Below are 18,538 nucleotides of genomic sequence, written 5' to 3' on the forward strand. Positions count from 1 at the left end.
CCCGGGAGGTGGAGCTTGCAGTGAGCTGAGATCCGGCCACAGCACTCCAGCCTGGGTGACAGAGCGAGACTCTGTCTCAAAAAAAAAAAAAAAAATTTGGCAAAGCATCTGAAAATGTATTTCTCAAGGAAGATATACAACTGGCTAACAACACATGAGAAGATGCTCAACATCAAAACCACAATGACATATCAGTTCATACCCACTTGGTTGGCTATAATCAAAAAGATAATAACAAGTGTTAGCAAGGATGTGGAGCAACTGGAACCATCATACACTGATAGTGGAAATGTAAAATTATGCAGCTGCTTTAGAAAATGGTTTGGCAGTTCCTCAAAATGTTATATATGTATATATCTCCAAGATAAATGAAAACATGTGTCTACAGAAGAACTTGTACATGAAGGTTCATAGCAGTATTATTCACAACAACCAAAAAGTGGAAACAACCTAAATATCTGTTGACCCATGAATGGATACACAAAACATAGTTTATCCATATGATGGAATATTTCTTAGCCATACAAAAGAATGAAGTACTATTACCTGGCACAACACGGATGAAACTTGAAAACATTAAGCTAATTGAAAGAAGTCAGACACAAAATGCCCCATGTGATGTGATTCCACCAGTATAAAATATTCAGAAAAGGTAAATCCATAAAGATAAAAAGAGATAAAAAGTAGATCCATGGTTGTCAAGGTCATGGGATGAGGGAGGTGGGAATTGGTAGTGACTGCTAATGAGCAAGAGGTTTCTTTTAGGGTAGATGAAAATGTCCTAAAATTAGGTAATCATGATGGTTGCACAACTCTGTGAATATACTTAAAAAACCACTGAATTGTGCACTTTAAGGGGGTGAATTTTATGGTTTGTGAGTTATATATCAATAAGCCTCTTATTTTTAATAAGTTACTCAATGTTTCATTCCCCTGCAAAACAGTTCTGAGTTTTACAGCAAGGACAGGGAGCAGGAGGAAAAATTGGGACGGCCTAAACTGCCATTTATTGAGTGCCTCCCATTGGCCAGACACTGTGCTGGGCATTTATACATACCTTAAATCATTTGAATCTAGGACTATCTCTATGAGGAAGGAATGACTATCTTCATTTTACAGCTGATGAAACTGAGGCACTTGGCAGGAAGTGATAGAGGCAGGATTCAAACCCAGATCCTCTCTCCTGGGGCCTGGCTCTGAAGGCTCCCACCACAGATTATCCCGCTTTTTAATCTCATCTCCCTGGAGATGGGATGGCAGAGATTGTGGGCACCACCTGGTCTCAGTCTCTAATGCCCTGTTCTACTGAGCTCTCTCTAGACTCATCTCTCTAGACTCAGTCTCTCCACCGCTGACCCCTGTGCCCTCCACTCCAGCTTCCCCACATCTTAGGGCTGGGAGTGGGGTGGCGGCTGTGCAGATAAGCTCAGCCTTGGCTGTTGAAAACCTGTCTGGAGCTCCAGGCTCGCAGGCTGGGTGTATTTTTATCACAGGTCACAGGGAATTTCCTGAGTAGGGGATCGATACCAGTTCATTATTCATAGCAGGGCAGGGGTCGGGGGCTGGGGCTGGTGGCTGATGGCAACTGTGCCTGGGGGCTCCTGCAGGCATTTTCTCCATGTGACAGTGCTCCCACCCTCCCTCTCTCTCACCTGAGTTCTGTCAAGGCACTGCTAGGTGCTTCACAAAGGTAACCTCATTTATGAGTGACTTGTAAGATTGTCCTAATCACCACTCTACTGAGGCACAGAAGGATTCGGTGACCTGTCCAAGGTCACACAACTAATACATGTGGTAGGGCGGGATTTCAGATCGAGGTGGGAGAGGGGCATCAGTGGAGACCCCCCTGCAGAAGTGACATCACCTCTCTAGACTCAGTCTCTCTCCACCCCGACCCCTGTGCCCTCCACTCCAGCTTCCCCACATCAGCCATCCCACCTGCCTGAACTCTTGGAGGTTACTCTTCCAAGCCGGTCAGCTGACGTGGCAAGGTGCACAGTCATTCTGACCTAATAGATGAGAAAACTGAGGCCCAGGGCTAGAAAAACCATGGAACAGCACATCAGCAGCAGGCGCCAACCATAAACCAGTTCCTCTCCCTTCCAACGGAGCATTTTCTCTGTAGCAGGCAGGCAAAGAAACCAGTTTTCAGACCAGACTGGAAAGTTTGAGATGAAGGCCTTTAGTCATATCCTACCCACAAGAGCATAGGGTCCAGTGAGGAGTCTAGACCCCAGCAGCTTCCTCCACTAAGAGGATTCTCCAAAGGCTCAGTGCTTCCCGCACTGCCCCCTACTGCACCCACCCACTATGCCCACCAACAGTTAGGGCCTTGCAGAGGTGCAGGAGATGCTAGGGAGCATCAGTTCCCAGGTAGGTGGCAGGAGCAGCCTCCAGATGCTGGCGCTGGCTCAGAGTATACTGTATTCCTGCTGTCTTGGGCTTCTCCAGCAGCAGCAGGCACCTTGCTCCTCCTCCTCTGGCCTCCCTCAGGACGCAGGCTGTTGCCTGGAGCCAGGCAGTCCGTGGAAGCCCCATCCTCTGTCCCCAGAGACAGCTCAAATGACCATTAAGCTCCGAGCAGATGCAGGCAGTGGTAGGTAAGGGCTCAGGGCAGGAAGCATTTTGTTCTCTGCTAATTGGCCTCCTATGGTCACCAGAGAGGGTCTGGGGCCTGTAAGGGAAACAGCCACATCAGTTTTCCATGGCTGCTCTTCCATGGTCCAAAACCTAAGTGCTCCAGGCCTGGTGGGCAAGCAGACGTCTGGACAGACCACACCACATAGCAGGAAAGGTGAGAAGGGAGTTTCACAGCCCAAAGGACCTCCCTGGGAGGTATAGGAAGGCCAGGAAGCTTGGGGAGGGGGTGGGGTGGGAAGTGGGAACCTTCTAGGCTCAGAAAGAGCTTCCCAGCCCTGTTGCTCTGAGACTTTGGGCTCTGCTCAGCCCCTATTATGGCCGCTGAACCCACTTCACCAGCTCAGACTCATCAGCCCTTATAAAGCATCTGTTCCCCCACCCCCTCCTATTGTGCCAATGGGGAAGCTGAGGCTCAGAGAGAAAGAAGGCTGTATTATGCAAACCAGTGATAGAGCTGAGATAAAGTTCTACACACTCCCCATCCCTCACCTTGCCTCTGCCTCAGGACTTCAACTTAGAGATATCAAATCATAAGAAGACAAGGCCTGTGGGCTGCACCTCTGTTTTCCCAGCCCCAGTGTCTGCCTAGTAAGTGCTTAATAAATGTTTTTAGATGGATGATTTCCTGATCTGAGCAGCTCCTTAGAGATAAGCTGAGCTTTGGAGAACCACAATGGCTGCTTTGAGGTGGGCCGGCTCCTGGCTTTAAGCCCCTGGCCTTGACTTCAAGTCTGCCTGTATGTTTCTAGTGTCCTCCTAAAGTCATCCACTGCCCAGGTCTCCATTTCCTCTACTGCCTTACTCAGCTCCTATCCCCCTCCTGCCTTTCCTTGCTCTGGTGTCAAGGAGGTTGCAGCTCAGGGAGATTTTATGTTAATCAGCCTCTGGTTTCCATCTGCCCGCAACTTCAGCCTCAGACCCTGCCGTGTCTTGATCCCCATCCAACCAGGGTCCACCCAAGTCCTTGCAGGAAGGAATCAGGCACCGGAAAACTCTTCAGGCAGTCAGAGACAGGGACTGGCCTTTGAAATATCTGGGTTTGCACTTGGGACTCACTCACTCACCCACCTAACCTCACTTTACTTAGAAATTCTACTTTCATAATCATTCTGTCTGCCCCAGTCAGACCTTCCTGCCTATTCTCACACCACTCTTTATCATGACAGTGACACTACAGGGAGAGATTGCTGTTACCTGCGTCTTACAGATGGGGAAACTGAGGCTCAAAGAGGTCAGATTACTTGCCCAATATTAAACAGCTAATAAGTGTGTGAGTTAGGATTTGAACCAGATTGTCTGGAATTTCTTTTTCTTTTTCTTTTCTTTTCTTTTATTTATTTATTTATTTTTTTTTTTGAGATGGAGTTTTGCTCTTGTCGCCCAAGCTGGAGTGCAATGGTGTGATCTCGGCTCACTGCAACCTCTGCCTCCTGGGTTCAAGCGATTCTCCTGCCTCAGCCTCCCGAGTAGCTGGGATTACAGGCATGTGCCACCATGCCTGGCTAATTTTTGTATTTTTAGTAGAGATGGGGTTTCACCATGTTGGCCAGGCTAGTCTTGAACTCCTGACCTCAGGTGATCCACCCACCTTGGCCCCCCAAAGTGCTGGGATTACAGGCATGAGCCACGTGCCTGGCCAATTGTCTGGAATGTCTAAGTAATTCTGACTGCTCATGAAAACGATGAGGCAGAATGTTGGAAATCTGGACGGTTCTAGACCCTTTAAGATGTTAGCTCTAAGAATCTGTGATTCTTTGCTTTTCTGCCCCTATCTGGGGGTCTGGATTTGTCCTTAAAGGCAGGCCTGGTTAGATCCCAGTACAGGATGACAGCCACTTAATGAAGGACTCTTGATCATATATCACAGGCGAGCAGAACTCAGAGGGCCGTTGGAGATGAGACTACCTCAGAGGAGCAGGTACTGATGGGAAGGCAGAGAGTGGATGCACCTCTCTCAGCTTTTCCCCACTGTCAGCCTCACCAGACTTTATCCCCAGTCAGACTGCCTTCCTGAGGGTCCTCCCTTCCTGGCCCAGGTCCTAAGACAGACCTGGGAGGGGCAGGCAGGATCATAAAGTAATAGCTAAAGTAATACTATTAATAGCAAAACTTATATGCCAACCCCGGTTCTAAGTGCTTTACACATAGTAAAGCACAATCCTATGGGGTAGAGAATATGATTGCTACTTTACAGATGAGGAGACTGAGGCACAGAGAGGCCAGTGGCATGACCAAGGTCACATGGCTAGTAAATGGGAAACCAACCCCAGGCAGCCTAGTCCCACAAACCTATGCCCCACCAGCCTGCAGTTCAATGCTGCTGACAGCAGACCAGGTATGTGGGGTGCTGGTGTGGGGGCCCTGGCTCTCCTCCCATGCTCTGTTTCTACCTGATCCCCACTTGCTGGGTTCTTTCTAGTATAGGCCTTTTTCCTTGCATCTCTCACCCTTTGCCTGACCTCCACCACCAGCATATTCCCCAGATCCCTCCTTGTACTACTCCCACTCCCACCCGCAGGGATGAGGGTGTTACTGCCTGGGACTGCATTCTGCAAGATTTAGTATTACTGCTTCTACTGGACCCAAAAGTCAGCTCAGCACTCTTGTCAGTGCCCACTGCCTACCTCATGTCTAAGCTTACTATGCCCTTCAGGCACTGCCTCGGTGAGCCTGACTACCCTTACTAGGGCGTTCTTGGCATCCATGTCAGTTTTCCCAGTCATTCTCCTCCCTCTGTGCCTACCCCACCCCTGGGCCCAAGCCAAGCTGGTTTCATCCCTGAGCTCCATGGATGCGGTAAGATAAATTCCTACTATGTGACAGACATCATGATGGGCACTGTGATGGCAGCCATTTCCTTTGACCCTCACATCAACCTGGTGGTGGAGGGGGGCAATTCATAGCGCCAGTTTACAGAGAAACAAACTGAGGATCAGAGAAATACTCACGGAGTTAAGTGGTAGAACTAGAAGTGAATTCAGGTCTGCCTGATTTCAAAGACAGAACTTGGGCAACAGGAATAAGCTGAACTAGGGGCAGGGGAAAGACCTGGAGGCTGGGCAGCGACAGTGTGGGCTTGGCAATAACCTCTATGAACCTCTGAGAAGGCTGGGGAATGATAACTGGCATTTAGTGAGCACTTCCTGTGCATCAGGCACTGTGCTGAGTGCTTTATTCACATCATCTCCTTGAATCCACACAAGGTCTCTGTGACATAGATATTATTCTCCTTTTATAGAAACCAAGGCATAGAGAGCTTAAGTAACTTGCCTAAGGTCGCCCAGCAAATAAGTAGTGGTGTTAGAACCTGAACACTGCCTGTTGCACTTGTTCTTTCCACTTGTCACAGACAGGGATAGGTGACTGACTGGTTCTGAGGAGTCCAGAGCCCAGATGACTGACCAAATACCCGAATACTGGGTTGAAAGAACAGCCTGCAAACTGTAAGGTACCACAGCAAATGTGCTCCAGCTGGGGACAGAGGCCAAATAGCCAGGAAGGGGAGTTTTGCTGGGAAGAGGGGAGGGGAATAGGAGAGACTCAGGTCAAGGTGCTCCCAGGGGTAGCTATGGGAGGAGAGTTAGGCAGGGAGCCCTGCAGAAGGGGATCAGCTGCCTGCCTAGGCAGTCAGGGCTAGCTGAATCAGGGCTCCCAATCTGAATGACCTTGAGAAGCCAAGAATAGAGGGTCTGATCCAGGAGTCAGGAGTCAGCAGTGGCCAAGGCAGTCTGAAGGAAGTGAAGGAATAGGGTTCTTGCTGAGCAGGGAGTAAAGGATTCACATGGGCCCATAGGCTTTGGAGAGGAGCATGCAGATGACCATTAGTGAAAGCCATTCGAGGCACCAGCCCGAACTCACAGCCTCATTTAGGGAAACAAGACAGAGATGCCAATTCTTCTGCATACGCCAACCCTTCTCTGCCTATGGCGGAGATCGCAGGGGCAGACATGATGTGGGGTTAGCCAGCAGAACCAGGCATTCCTGGCTGAGGGCACAGCATGCAGAAAGGCCTGGCACAGAAGCCACATCTGTAAATATGTAAGGAATTGCACCCACACACCCAGCCGCGTGAACACACATAGCCCCTCCCTCTTTGTTATGCTCAAACTCCTCCATCATCTCAGCTGGATTTTAATTGTTTACACATTTGCCTCCCTTACCCGTCAGATTAGGAGAAACACAAGGGCAGAAACCTGTCTTCATAGCCACAATTTACTGGGAGCCGGCTACATGCTGGCCATATTACATACTTTGCTTCTTTCCATTGTTCAAAAGCGCCATGTTGTGTCTTACTGAAGTCCGTATGCCCGGGGCCTAACTGGGTGCTAGGCCCCAGCGCGTTCAGTGTAGATGCCAGTGGTAGGAACAAATGAAGAATGAGTGTAGGCTTTGGTGACTAACATTGGTCACTGGGGTGAGGCCCCAAGGTGGTATTCAGTGGTGGGGTGTGGAGGGGCGTGTGCGCATCTATCTGCCAGTCCCCACAGCAGCTGACTCAGACCCCTGGGGGCCTGTGTGGAGGGAACAATGGGGCCTGCGACTGAGTCTTCCTGAGTTTCCCAAGGACTAGGGGGAGACACCATGAGCTCAGATACGCTTCCTTCCCTTGGGATCCCCACGGTGAATTCCATTCCCCCCGTCCCCACCCCACATCCTCTCAGCTACTCTTCCTTCCCTAGCCCCAAATGAAATCTCATCAGCATATTAATAGGACATTATGGTTTCTAATGAGGATCCAGAAAACATTTATGGAGCAGATTAAAGACAGCTCCACCCCATTAAACAGCCCAGAGCCCTGGGGTTGTGGGGAGGGAAACCCTCAGGTGGGGGAGGGGCAGAACTGCTGGAGGCAGGGTACTGCTTTCTCTGCAGGCCTGGAAAGAGGGAAGGCAGGATGAGAATACTGGGAGAAGAGCTGGGCTTAGTCCCGACCCTGCTCATCCACTCCCACCACCCTTTTTTTCCTGAGTTCCCAGTAAAGAGTTGGACTGGCAGAGGAATGGCATTGTGGCTGACTTAATCCCAGAAGGCTTCTCAGGGCCAGGTCTGAGATCTGGTGCTGACAAGTCTAGCACACTCTCTGGGACTCTCATCCAGGCCCAGCCCCAACCCTATTTTCACCCAGGCACGGGGGTAGCAAGCCTGGCCACAGTGCCAACAGCCTCTGCCTTTTCACTTCAGTCAGGCATAACTCAATGAACATATAAAGAAGGCCCCACACTGATAGGCATTGACTATGTGCTGGACGCCAAATGGGGCACTTGCCCACCTAAGATTTCACTGAATCCATGAAACAACTGCACAAAGTAGAGATTTTCAATCTGCTTTAGACACGAGAAAACAAGGCTCAGAAAAGAGAAGCAACTTGCCCAAGGTCACACAGCAACTCTGGGATTTTAATTCCAGTTTGTAAGGATTCTAAAGTCCACATTCTTTCCATTATGCCATGAGGTCCATAATTAGCACCTCCTCAGTGTAAATGACCTACCTGTGTCCTGGGCTTCACCTCCCAACCTCCCACTCCTTCTGCAGAGGCTGAGCAGTATCATGGAAAACATGAAATAGCAGAGATAGAAAGATCTGAATTGCAGTTCCAGCTCTGACATGATCTGGCTGTGTGACCTCAGAAAATCTCACTTAACATGCCTGTGTCTCCCTTTTCCCATCTGTCAAAAGAGGCTGGAACTCCAAGGTCCTTGTGAAGATTCAATGAGAATCTTTGCAAACATTGACCACTGGCCTACTCTCTATATCTCATTTTTTCTTTCTGTCAAGTGGGGTTAAAGTCACCAACCCTGACTGCTTTAAGGTAGGCTGGGGGAAACTATGGCAGAATTAAGGGACATAGTGCAAGCAAATGTAAGGGTTATTGCCAGCAGCCCTCTTTGTCCTCAGCCAAGCTGATGGAAGCATCCTGCGCCCACAGGCAGAGCAAACCAGGACACCCAAGGGAGCTGGGCCAGGCTAGGACCCTAGACTCAGGAAAGGTGGCAGAGGCAGGGGTCTGAGACACTTCTTGGAAGGCATTTCTGAGTGCTCTGCAGTCCTCGACTCTTCCTGGCTCCTCAAGCACAGGCCACTGACGGGAGGGTTGCCTGCCTTGTGACAATAGACCCCCTTGCCACTACTCTCCCCTTCAAATATTCTGCTCCAGCTGTCCAGGCCTCCTCAGTCACTCAGGCACACTCCAACCTCACGGTTTTTGTGTTTGTGCTTTCCTTTGCCTGAAGCACTCTTCTTCTGATATCCTCAGGCTGGCTGTCTCAGGGTCATTAGATTTCTGCTGAAATGGCTGCCATATTTAAATTTCCACACCTAGGTGTCCTCCTACTACAAGCAGTAAAGAAAATGTGACCCCAACCCCAGCACTCCTACCCCCCTTCCTACTTTATTTTTCTTCAGGGCACTTATCAGCTTCTCACATGCACTATCATTTTCTTACTTGCCTTCCTCATCATCATCAGCTCCCACTGGAATATGAGCTCTATGGAGGCAGGGATCTGTGTTTTGCTCACCGTGTCTCCAGTGCCTAGAACGGTGCCTGGTTATAAATAAATATTTATTGAATGAATGAACTAGCCCAGTACTCCTCCAGTTCAGGCCTGGGCTTGAGTTCTCTATGTATGCGCTAGAGTTTTTTTTCTGGAAGAAAAAATATTTGCTCTGAGTTTGGTTGTTTATTTATTCACTTAGTGTGTGTGTGTGTGTACGTGCACAAGTGTGCTAGGGTACTATTCTAGATGCTGTGGTTATAGCAGAAAACCAGTGTAGGGGCCACAGGAAAACTTCCCCTTCACCCTCTGAAGGTTTGCTGAAATATCATCTCACAAAAGGCAGGCTAACTGGTAGGGAAAGGCATACAATTTATTTGTGTGTACATGTGTAGACAGAGAGCATCATAGAGTGATTACCCAAGCCCACAATGGAGTGCAAAAGCTTTTATACTATCTTGAGGTTACAGAAAGAATGGGAGCTCCCTTGAGGCATGGCCAAAAGCAGGTCATGGTGGTAAATCAGATTATGGTGGCAGGACAGGTTATGGGAGGGGGAGAAGAGGAGGCCTGAGGAGCAAAGGTAGTCTCCTTAGGTAGATGCACCCTCACAGGTAGCAGCCCTCAGAGAAAATAGACAGTAAATGTTTCTTTCAGATCTTTAAGGTGTGAGACTCTCAGCTTATCTTTCCCAGATCCTGATAAGGGAAGGCCTGGCTGCGTCAATGCAGATTCTGCACAGATGCAAATCGCCCCCAGGAAAGACAGTTTTGCAGGGACACTTCTGTTTCCTGGCCCCCTGACAGCCATCTCAAAATATGTCGAAGAAATCTATTTGGGGTAAAGCACTTTGATTTCCTTCACCAGCCAGATGTGGTTCCTGCCCTTAATGAGTTTCCATTTGGGGGAGTAGGGAAGACTACAAACAAGCTGATTTAAAAGAGTGCTCAGTGCTGCAAAGAACAAGAAACAGTGTGATGAGCTAGGGAGTGACCTGTGGTCAGGGAAGGCTTCTGAGAAGAGTGACGTTGGTGATGAGATGAAATCAGCCAGGTCAAATTCCAGAGTAAAATATTTCAGGCAGAGAGGCCAAAAGGGCAAAGGCTTAGAGGCAAGAGCACAGACCATGAGGCAAGAGGTCTTGGGCTTGATCCACATCTCATGCCATTCCATTCTGGAAGGTGTCTTGGAAAGCCAAAGTAATATCACACCTGGAACAAGTGTATTATGTATATGTGGTGTGTGAGTGTGACTGTGGGGTGATGTTACTACAGTGCGTGTCCCTGGACAGATGGCAGGATACACACAGTCTGGACAGCAGCTCTCTCAGTTCCTGGGGAGAGAAAAGATGGTGGAGCCAGGCGCGGTGGCTCACGCCTGTAATCCCAGTGCTTTGGGGAGCTGAGGCAGGAGGATTGCTCGAGGCCAGGAATTTGAGATTAGCCCAGACAACATAGTAAGACCCATCTCTACAAAAACTTTTAAAAATTAGCCAGGTGTTGTAGCACATGCCTGTAGTACCAGGTACTCAGGAGGCTGAGGCAGGAGGATCATTTGAGCCCAAGAGTTTAAGGGTGGGTGACAGAGTGAGACCTTGTCTCAAAAAAAAAAACCAGCTTGGAAGCATGGTGGAAAAAGAACAAAACTTGGAGTCCAGAGACCCAGGTTCCAGTCCAGGTTGCACCATAGACTCAAGGAATGTTGGCCAAGTCCCTCACTTAGAGAGTGCCCTCCTTAGGCCTGTGTCTTTTAATAATAAGATGGGGGTGGGGTGGGGGAGGGTGGTGCTCAGCAGTGTTCAAAGTTCCCTTCCACCTTGGGCAGTAGACAGCAGGAGCAGCCTAGATCACCAAGAAGCACTTTCCACAGACTGTGGGTCTCCGAGGGCACTGCCAGCCTCCCCACTTCCTGGGAAGCAGGCCTCTTCCCTTTGCTTCTCACTCGAAGAATGTGGCCTCTCCTTAGTCACAGCAGTAGTGGCAAAGGTGGCAACAGGTGGAGTGGCATTTGAAGGTTGGAAAGGGTAGATGGCTGGGTCCTACGCTGGCTTATGCCGGGGTCCCCCTGGCTTCTCGTCCTCGTGGCTAGCTCATTTCTTCTGTTGCTGAAGAGACCCGTTCTCCAGACGCTGGTGCACAGATGCCGCACTTCTCAGGTTCCCCGCTGAGCCCTGCTGAGCCAAACTCCAGCCTCGGCCCTGGGACTGCTCCCTTCCCCCGCCGCCAGCACCAGCGCCAGGCCCCCACCTCCCCACATTGCTCTCACTGCTCTTCTCTGAACTGCCTCCAGCTTGGCTGCATCGCTGCGATAATGAGGTGTCTGCAACTGAACGCAGTGGGCTAGGCGGGGCAGAACAGCAGACCAGAGGCCCGGGAGACAGGCTGGAGCAAGCTCACAGACTGCCCCAGCTGGCCCCAGATTCCACCAGGTGCCCCCACCCACCCCACCAGCCCCAGTGTCACCCTAGGCCTACTCCCAGGGACAAAGGCTTCAGATGAGGAGGAGAGGTCCAGTGGTGAAAAATGCAGCTCCGTCATGATGCCAGTGATGCTAGGAAGAATGCTGGGTTTCAAAGGGATGCCCTGCTAACAACCCCTCATATCTGGACAACACGTTGGTGTTTATGAGGCACTTTTCCTCATTCTGCAAATGTTTACTGAGTGCAGACTCTATGCCAGGCCCCATGCTGGCAGGGGGAAAATGAGGAACAAGATGTGACCTGGCTGAGTAGTGTGGAAACGGACGAGGAAATGGGCCAGGACAGAATGTGGGGGTGGGAGTCTGGATAGGGGGCAAGACAAGCCAGGAGACGGGGTGCCCAAGACAGTTGGGAGGGTGATGGGGGTTGGGGGAAGGCAGGAAAGTCTCTCAGAAGAGGAAACACTTTGAGCAGCTCTGAAGAATGAGAAGGAATTAATCAGGCAAAGGGGAGTGAGGGTGGGCAGGGGTGCTCTGTGCTGGGGGAAACAGCCTGAGAAGCCCAGAAGACATCTTATTTAATCCTCAAAACACCCCTAGAAGGCAGGTATTCTGGTTTCCATTTTACAGATGGCAAAACAAAGGCGCAGATGCAATGATAATGCTTTGCCTGTGGATAGTGTTAGAGAGCTTGAAAAAGTGGTTTCTCATCCACCCGCTTACTTTCTGCTCACACTCACCCTATGATGTGGGGATTGTATCAGCACTTCACAGATGGGGAAACAGACTCAAAGAAGAAAAGTGGCTAGAGACAATTCTCCAGTGTTTTCCAAGTTTTCCCAAGTCTCCCAAGTTGGAGATCAGCAATGGGAGGGATGGGGGGCTTGGGGGAGGTGAAGCCATAAAGCTACACCTCTTGATCCTCCCCTCAACCCTTGGCCCTGTCTACCCTATCCCATACCCTCTGCCATCCCCCACTTCCCCCGCCCCCCACCCCTGCCATCCCAGCTGATCTTCCCCATAGCTACAGCAGAGTTTAGATGAGAAACCACTTGTCCAGAGCTCCCATTCAATGAAAGGGGATAGCTGGGGTATTGGTATTTTGGTGAATTATTCAGGAGCTGGGGCTGGCAGGATGGGGGCTGGGAGAAGGGTGGGAGCAGGTGTCCCCACATGTCAAGCACGGCAGCTGCATGGGAAGTAACACCAGAGGCCCGACCTTCATCAGCTGCCTGGTCTCCCTCTCTCCACCCTGAAAGAAATCTGAAGCTTGCAGTGCAGCGGGAGAGAACCCTGGGTAAGGGTAGGTGAGGGGAGAGAACTGCTCCAGGGGATTGGTAACAATAAGCCACACTCACTGAGTGCTCACAATGTGCCATGCCTTATCTCCCTTACTCCCCACAATAACCCCATGAGTTAAAGGTGCTATTATTGTTCATAGTTGTTCTAGAGATGAGAAAACGAGGCTTGGAGGGGTGAAGTCACTCGCCTAGCACCACACAGTGGCAGTTCCAAGCTTCAAACCCAGGTTTGCTCATTCCAGAGCGAGCGTACCCTTTCCACTGTTCTACCCCATGGACTTGCAACTCAGGCCTCTGGGATTTGGGTCCCCAAGGCCCCTGAGGGACAAGCTGCTCCTCTGGCACTCCCTTTTTAGTGATCCCCTTGACTGCTAAGGGCCCCATTGAGGTTTGAGATCCAATCTCTCCTCTATTAAAACCAAGTTCTGAGGGGCTGGTTATGTGTTTCTTCAAATGTAGTTACCAGGTGTGGAACTGCAGGTGGGTGGGAGAGAGCCTGGGGCCCCAGGCCGGGGCGTATTCTTAACCTGTTCATCAGAGGCCTTAGAGTGTGGGAGTTGTTTTAAGGTACTATTAAGGAGTGCAGCCACTGGAGTTAGAAGTGCCAGATTGAGCAAATGAAAAGACAGCAGGCCTAGTTAAGTTTCAATTCCAGACAAACAATGAATATTTTGTAGCATAAGTATGTCCTTTTTCGTATAAGTATGTACTACGGAAGTATTCATTTTTTATCTGAAATTCAAATTGAACTTGAGAGTCTTGTATTTGGCCCAACTAAAGTCAAATGACCTGGATTTAAATACCAGCCAGGTCTGCTACTACGTAGCTGCATGACCTTGGGGAAGTTACAACCTGTCAGTGCCTCAGTTTCCTCATCTGCAAAGGACTGCTGAGGCGTTAAAATGAAGTGATAAAGACTGCAAAGCACTTCACACAGTGCATTCAATATATGTGAGCTGTTTTCACTTTTTCTTCTTCTTTATCCACGGATTCCTCCAGACATTCCTTTTGCTTCATGCTTTTCCTGGTCTGTGCCCATACATGGGGTGGGGCGATCTTTACACAGTGATGACGGGAGCAGAAAAGGGCTCACATTGTTTATGTTCCTGCTATGTGTTTGTCACTGCTAGGCATTCTTCTAAACTCCCTGAGCCCCCAGAACCCTACAAGGTATTTACTATTATTGTTCCCCTTTTACAGATGAGGAAGTGGAGGCTTAGGATGATGAATGTGCTTGCCCAAGGTCACTCAGTGGACCCTAGACCCTGGGCCTATCTGCCCCTGACCACCTGGCTCCACTTCCGCACCTTCTGCATCTCCCTTGAGTGGGTGCTAGGTTCTTGCTTGCTGCCGGGAAACCTCTGATGAGGTTTGGGGAGCATGGATGAGGAGCAGAGCAGCCAGAGAGAGCAAGCCTGGGGCCCTCCTGGCAGATGAGCTCCCTGGGTCCAGCTAGAGCACCATCATTGCCCCCACCACCATGCACCCCTCCCCAGCTCAGCCCATGCTGATAGCTCTAGCCTGCGGAAAAGTGCAGTTCTATCCGGTATGCCCAGTTGCGTGTCCACTATGCATGCTAATCAGTGGCCAGCGCTTGCCAGCAATTTGCTTCAGTTCTCGGGCTCGCTCTAGGTTTATTTATTTTTTTTACATTTATACTTTGTGTGTGAAGATGGTTGACCTGAAGTGGGAGCAGGGTCTGGGAAAGAGACCCTGCAGAAATGGGAGGAGCAAGTTAGAAATCGGCAGGGAAGTCAAGGGTCATCTTTGCCATCCCACTGCCTCCTGACAGGAATGTACCTAAGGGAGAACAATGCTTCAAAGTATAACACTGAACCCTTCTGGAGTATTCCTGGCAGCCTCGGGAGTGGGCATCTCCCATCTCCCAAGGCTGCCAGGAATACTCCAGGAATACTAGCAAAGATTAGCAAGCCCAGATTAAATAAAAGAAATTCAAGGCTCTGGAGGGTAACGCGATATATTAATTCTTACAACCCAAATCTGTTGACTGTAGACGATACAGATTGAAGCATTGTTTTGCCTCCTTGCCTTGTACTGAGAAATTCAGGCCACAGTGGGAAAGGCACTTAACCAGCAGAACATGATGAATTTGAGGCAGGCCCAGGACCAATATCCAGACCTGCTGACTGCCAGCCCCAAGCTCTCATGATTGCATCCCATAGGGAGCTGACTGGGAGGGAAAGGTCTTTCCCCTTCCCCTATGTGTCCCAAAGTAAGATGGCAAAAACCACCTGAAAGCTCTTTCCATAGAGTTCTCCACAAATTCTTGGCAATTGCCTACTTACATCTCTCCAAGTTCCTTCCAACTAAGTCTAACCCTTTTCCTCTGCTTCTCACTTTAAAGGACATGGCTCCTCCAGCTTTGCTGTCACACCAGGGCCTGACATATAGGAAGTGCTCAGTAAACATTTGCCCTATGAAGAGATGAATGAACAGGGCAACTTGGTAGTACTTGTAAAGGTGAAGATGAGCACACACATGCAGATCCAGCAAGCCCCCAGAGAAATGCTAACACACGTGTCCATTGGGAGACACATATAAGGGTGTTCACAGCAGCACTCTTCCTTGTCTTCAATTATGCAAAGCTACCCACAGGTTCATAATCAGGAGACCGGATGAATAAGTCATAATATATGTATACAATGGAATACCAATACAGCGGTGAAAAATGAATAAACTCCAGTTACATGTGTTAACTTGGACACATCTGAAACATCCATGTTTTATTTCTCCAGCTGAATGATGGTGAAAGGGAGCTGTTGCATCAATCTGGAAACCTTCATGTGTGTCTGAAATATTTCATAATGAAAATAAATGAAAAGAAGAAGTGGATGAACGAATGAATGAATGAATGCTGCTTCCTCTCAGCCAGAGAGCTGATTCTCCTGCCTTTTCTTTGTTTTATGTATATGTATCTCTCTGAGACTTAAGAGCACTTTGGAGTCAACCTAACCTGAACTGGAACCCTGGCTCTGCCCCTTGATGCTTTGTGACCTGGTGACCCTGGTACTTCTCTACCCACGTCACAGACGATTGTGAGCATTCACTGAGATCATGGCGTGTCTCGAAGTTTATCTAGCCCAGTTCCCCATTTCACAGATGGCAAAAGTGAGGTACAAATGGTAACTTCAGCTCCTTCCCCAGGAGCTAAACAGATAGTTGCTCCTTATCCCACAGCAACCCTACAGGACCAGGGAAGAAGGTTGCCCGGATGGCCATCTGAACTTTAAGGCTGCAACTCTGGAGAGGGAGGGCAAGGCAGTGTGGTGCCGAGGCTAGGCCATAGAATACAAGGTTCAGCCCGGCCTGAAGGAGCAGGCTCCAGTCTGAACCTCTGTTAGTTAGGTGGGGATCTTCCCCAATCATGCACCCCTGGCTCAGAGCTCTAGGACTTGTGTCAAGATTGGCCAGCCTACAGAGGAGAAGTAAAACTCACACCTCGGTATGGGGATGGGAAAGGGGGAATAGTTATTTCATGAGGACAGATTTAGATCCAATCAGAATTTCTGACAATCAAAGGCAATAGGAGAAAAGACTTAGAGAGAGAGCTGCTTAGAGAGAGAAGGAAACAAATTGTCTGGACTCAGCAATACTATGTTAGAAGTCATTGAAAAGACCAAGGTGAATAGATTTAAAACCAACTCTTCAAACGGCAATTATCTCGATGTAAAAGAAACGAGAAATGAAGGTCCATCCCAGAAAAGGGTGGGAAGGAAGGCATCTATGAGACACTGTGGCATCCTGCCAGACCTTGACACAGATGTCACTTTTCTTTTCAGTCACCATGCTCCAATAGGCATATTACCATCCCTGTTTTCCAGATGAGGAAACCGAGGCCCAGTGAAGCAAAGCTCTAAATCCAAAGCCTGGGCCCTTTGCACCCCATGGAGGCTTCATTGGCGCTTTGACCCTCTCTCTTCTCTACTTGGTCCTAGGCGGGCCCTGGTGGAACAACGGTGGTCTGTCCAATCAGTTACCACCAAGAGAGGGGGCCAGAGAGGCCACAATGGAGGCCCTGCATCCCAGTCAGCTCAAGCTTGCCAGCCTCTGTTGTTCTTGGGCTCCAGCCGGGTGCTCCTCAGGCGGGTGGCGGGCCCTTGGAGCTGGCGTCTGCTGCAAGCCCAGATCTCCTGCAGAGAACCCCTTCAAGGGCAGCCCTTGTCCCCACTCTAATTATACAAACAAGTTTTCTCAGCTTCTCCAAATAAACAGTGTGCAGTCTGCGAGCCATGGCATGCTGGGAAATCTGAAATGAGAAGCCACCGCTAATGGGCTCCTTAGCTGCAGGGCTAAACAGATTGCTTGAAAGGCAGGGCCTGAGCAGGTCTCTGCTGCCTTCCTGACCGGCCTCTTCCAGACTGTACTTTGTACCCTACACCACCCCATTCTCTGCTGATGCCCACCAACCTACAGCCCCCATGTGAGGGAAAGAGTAGTTGAGTTGCACAAGAATTGCATTTCCGAACCCTGTAGACAGGGCTCTTGCTGACAGAATTTCAAGGGAGGGTTTGCGTACATAGGGATAGTCACATGTGTGCAAGAATAGGGCTGTGCATTTGCACAAGGAGCATGTGTGCAGGGAGAGGTGTGTGCATGTCTGCAAGTAGGAGTGTTTTTGTGGGGTGTTGCTGGGAGCTGAGTACTGTTGGCTTGGGGGACAGAGGTTCAAAGCTGGGTAAGTGCACAGGTATATATATTGGCGGATGGGGAACAGAACGTGATAGGTCATGAGCAGGTGGATAGAAAACACTACCAATAACGATCTCTTCCCTCCAGCTCTGTTTGGGTTACTAAACACTTTTACATTCAGTGGATTATTCCAACAACCCTGTGAGGAAGGGTTATGGCTCCTTGCATCTGAGGAAACTTGCCCAAGACCACACAGCTCAGAATTTGAATGCAGTTTCCTGACTCCTAGGGTTATTTATATGACATCATTTGCTACCCTGAAGGGTTATTTTTTTGCTGTTAGGAGGGCATGTCCTCCAGACTGCCAGCTCTTTGAGGGAGTGACCCATTTTGTTCATCTCCGCATATGAGAGTAGTTAAGTTCATGAGCTCTGAAGCCAAACAGCCAAGTTTATACCCATCTCTGTCACTTACTAGCTGAATGATCTTGGACAAGTTTCTTAACCTCTCTGGGCCCAGTTTTCCTCAACTGCAAAATGGGGGTTTTAATTGTACCAACCTCACTGCGTTGTGAGATTTAGTGAATCTGTGCATGTGCAATACCTAGAACAGTGCCTGGCACATGGTAAACACTCAGACATGGTTGGCTGCTATTATTATGATTATTATTTTCACTTATTCGGCCTGTCACTGTGCTTAGGGACTGTAGATATGTAATACACACTGTTGGGGGTAAAAGATAAACTCATATGTGATGTTATTCACTGGTACCAATGAGGTAAGATATTCCCTTTCCAGGTGGTGCTTTTGCCATTTAACAGGGTCTTTCACTGCTCAATGCTTCCTGAACCCCTTGGGAAAGGCCCGTTTCCATCTGGGGTGTGTGTGTGTGTGTGTGTGTGTGTGTGTGTGTGTGTGTTGGGGGAGGAGCAGGAGTTGAAGTGGATTACACCAGCCTTCTGGGCCTCTCAAGTGAGGCTGTTCTATGACTCCCCAGGTGCTGAATCCTCTGAGACCCTATTCATGGACACCCCCCCC

Source organism: Colobus angolensis, unplaced genomic scaffold (genome assembly GCF_000951035.1).
Source record: "Colobus angolensis palliatus isolate OR3802 unplaced genomic scaffold, Cang.pa_1.0 Scaffold216, whole genome shotgun sequence".
Taxonomy (NCBI): domain Eukaryota; kingdom Metazoa; phylum Chordata; class Mammalia; order Primates; family Cercopithecidae; genus Colobus; species Colobus angolensis.